Below are 3,395 nucleotides of genomic sequence, written 5' to 3'. Positions count from 1 at the left end.
TATAGCTCAACGATTGTAACGAGCCTCGCGTAGCTTCGATTCCCATTTCTATCACCTTTTTAACGTTTCTGCAAAATAAGAAAGAACTAAGATGGGCTGGCCCGACTCCCGCTCTCCCTCCCTTCTCCACCACCTCCGACTACTCCGGTGGCCACCACGGCGGCCGAGCACCTCCTCCCCCCTTCACCTCCACCATCCGTAAACTGGCTGAAAAGATGACAAACTCGCTCTCGCTCCCGCTCCCCCTCCCTTCTCCACAACCTCCGACTGCTCCGGGGGCCACCACGGCGGCCGAGCACCTCCTCCCCCCTTCACCTCCACCACCCGACACCCTCACCATCCACCCCAACGACGCGCGCACGCCCACGGTTGCGCCACCTCCATCCATCTTCCTCGACTTGCCCTACGTCAGGGCCGGTCAAGTAGCTCTCCGATGCTCCTTGGCTGCGGAAACGCCATGGGGCTCGAGTTCGAGGACGACTGCAGCCGCTACCTTCGCCTCGACATCACCACCCCTGAGCTCCATCTCGCGTCGCCTCTCTACGTCGTCTTCGACTTCTCCAACCGCCACCTCGACACCATCGTCGTCACTGCTCTACTCCAGGCTGCTCTTGGTGGCTGTGCCGCCGACTTCTTCATTGCTATGTGCTCACCACTCATTTTCCGCTTTCACGTTGCATCTCCACGCATCGCTGAGATCATCCTCGTGTTGGGGAACGTAGCAGAAATTCAAAATTTTCTACGCATCACCAAGATCAATCTATGGAGTTTACTAGCAACGAGAGGGAAGGAGTGCATCTACATACCCTTGTAGATCGCGAGCGGAAGCGTTCAAGAGAACGGGGTTGATGGAGTCGTACTCGTCGTGATCCAAATCACCGATGATCCTAGCACCGAACGGACGGCACCTCCGCGTTCAACACACGTACGGAGCAGCGACGTCTCCTCCTTCTTGATCCAGCAAGGGGGGAGGAGAGGTTGATGGAGATCCAGCAGCACGACGGCGTGGTGGTGGAAGTAGCGGGATTCCAACAGGGCTTCGCCAAGCGCTGCGGGAGGAGGGAGATGTGTCACGGGAGGGAGAGGGAGGCGCCAGGGCTTAGCTGTTGCTGCCCTCCCTCCCCCCACTATATATAGGGCCAAGGAAGAGGGGGGGGGGGCAGCCTTTGCCCTTCCTCCAAGGAAGGGTGCGGCCAGGGAGGAGTCCATCCTCCCCAAGGCACCTCGAAGGTGCCTTCCCCCTTTAGGACTCTCCCTTTCCCTTATCTCTTGGCGCATGGGCCTCTTGGGGCTGGTGCCCTTGGCCCATATAGGCCAAGGCGCACACCCCTACAGCCCATGTGGCCCCCCGGGGCTGGTGGACCCCCGGACCCCTTTCGGCACTCCCGGTACAATACCGATAATGCGCGAAACCTTTCCGGCGACCAAAATAAGACTTCCCATATATAAATCTTTACCTCCGGACCATTCCGGAACTCCTCGTGACGTCCGGGATCTCATCCGGGACACCGAACAACTTTCGGGTTACCGCATACTAATATCTCTACAACCCTAGCACCACCGAACCTTAAGTGTGTAGACCCTACGGGTTCGGGAGACACGCAGACATGACCGAGACGACTCTCCGGTCAATAACCAACAGCGGGATCTGGATACCCATGTTGGCTCCCACATGTTCCACGATGATCTCATCGGATGAACCACGATGTCGGGGATTCAATCAATCCCGTATACAATTCCCTTTGTCAATCCGTATGTTACTTGCCCGAGATTCGATCGTCGGTATCCCGATACCTTGTTCAATCTCGTTACCGGCAAGTCTCTTTACTCGTTCCGTAACACATCATCCCGTGATCAACTCCTTGGTCACATTGTGCACATTATGATGATGTCCTACCGAGTGGGCCCAGAGATACCTCTCCGTTTACACGAAGTGACAAATCCCAGTCTCGATTCGTGCCAACCCAACAGACACTTTCGGAGATACCTGTAGTGCACCTTTATAGCCACCCAGTTACGTTGTGACGTTTGGTACACCCAAAGCATTCCTACGGTATCCGGGAGTTGCACAATCTCATGGTCTAAGGAAATGATACTTGACATTAGAAAAGCTCTTAGCAAATGAACTACACGATCTTGTGCTAGGCTTAGGATTGGGTCTTGTCCATCACATCATTCTCCTAATGATGTGATCCCGTTATCAACGACATCCAATGTCCATGGTCAGGAAACCGTAACCATCTATTGATCAACGAGCTAATCAACTAGAGGCTTACTAGGGACATGGTGTTGTCTATGTATCCACACATGTATCTGAGTTTCCTATAGATACAATTCTAGCATGGATAATAAACGATTATCATGAACAAGGAAATATAATAATAACCAATTTATTATTGCCTCTAGGGCATATTTCCAACACCTCGATCAGTCCAAGGTTTGCCACCGCAACTTTGCTTTCGCCTTCACCAGAGCTCTGCCACCTCTCCCTCCACCACCACCACGGGCCGCGGCCTCCTGCATGTCGCTTGTCCGGCTGCTCCAAATCCCTGAAGATCTGGGGCTCCAGATTGAAGCTGTGGCCTGGTCACAGCTCCGATCCTACGTCACCATCGACCCCGGCCTCCATCCTCACGGCTGTCGCATGTATGTGCGAGTCATCCAATTCCCATTCACCCTCAACGCCACGTCCATGGCGCTCGTCCTCGATCGCCTATTTGGAGGATGCTACCTCCACTTCAACGTCACTGACGACGGCGATTCATGCTTCTCCTTCACCGTTGCATCACCAGGCGTTGCCAACCTGATAGCCTCCATGGGGGATTTCCGAAAGCGGGGCATGCTGCTACGCTTCCCCTGGCCCATGCGCATGAGTGCTGCCCGACGCCTGCTTCCTGGCGACGTCATGCCTCCACCGTTCGGATCCGTGTCTCCCTCGCCGGCGCCGGTCGTCTCTGCTTCAGTGCCATCAGCGTCCTCGCCCCTCGACTTGCCTAAGGTGAGACGAAAACGGCCTGGTTCTAGCTTTTTTACCGAATGCTTAATGCTATTTGCTTTAACCAGACACCACCCCATGTGCATTACACTCATCATTCACACCCAGTTTTGATTACTTTCCTGCCTATTAGTGTTAGGCCAAATGAAATGTTAATTGAATCAGCCCTAAACCATTGTTTCTCGGCTAACCAAGACTTCCACGCAATCAAGATTACTGATCTCATCTTCAAATTCGGCATCTCCACTCGCACAACAAAATTTCAAATCCTCAAAATTGGGCCCCTTGACTTTGTAGGGTTTTGTCCTTTTCTTTTTGACCAACTTGAAACGGCCGTATCGCACTGTGCTCGATTCCTCCATTGTTATAATGCCCTGACCTTCTCCCCGCTGCCTCCTAG

General features: G+C 53.8%; 1 pseudogene; it reads left to right on the top strand.

The window, feature by feature from the left end:
• Window positions 1-215: 215 nt before the first annotated feature.
• Window positions 216-3,134, top strand: LOC120964490 (uncharacterized; annotated as a pseudogene).
• The last annotated feature ends 261 nt before the right edge of the window (window positions 3,135-3,395 follow it).

The sequence above is a fragment of the Aegilops tauschii genome, chromosome 5, assembly GCF_002575655.3.
Source record: "Aegilops tauschii subsp. strangulata cultivar AL8/78 chromosome 5, Aet v6.0, whole genome shotgun sequence".
In the NCBI taxonomy this organism is placed as follows: domain Eukaryota; kingdom Viridiplantae; phylum Streptophyta; class Magnoliopsida; order Poales; family Poaceae; genus Aegilops; species Aegilops tauschii.
The sequence above is the reverse complement of the archived record's forward strand: the minus strand, read 5'-3'. Positions and strand labels throughout refer to the sequence as shown.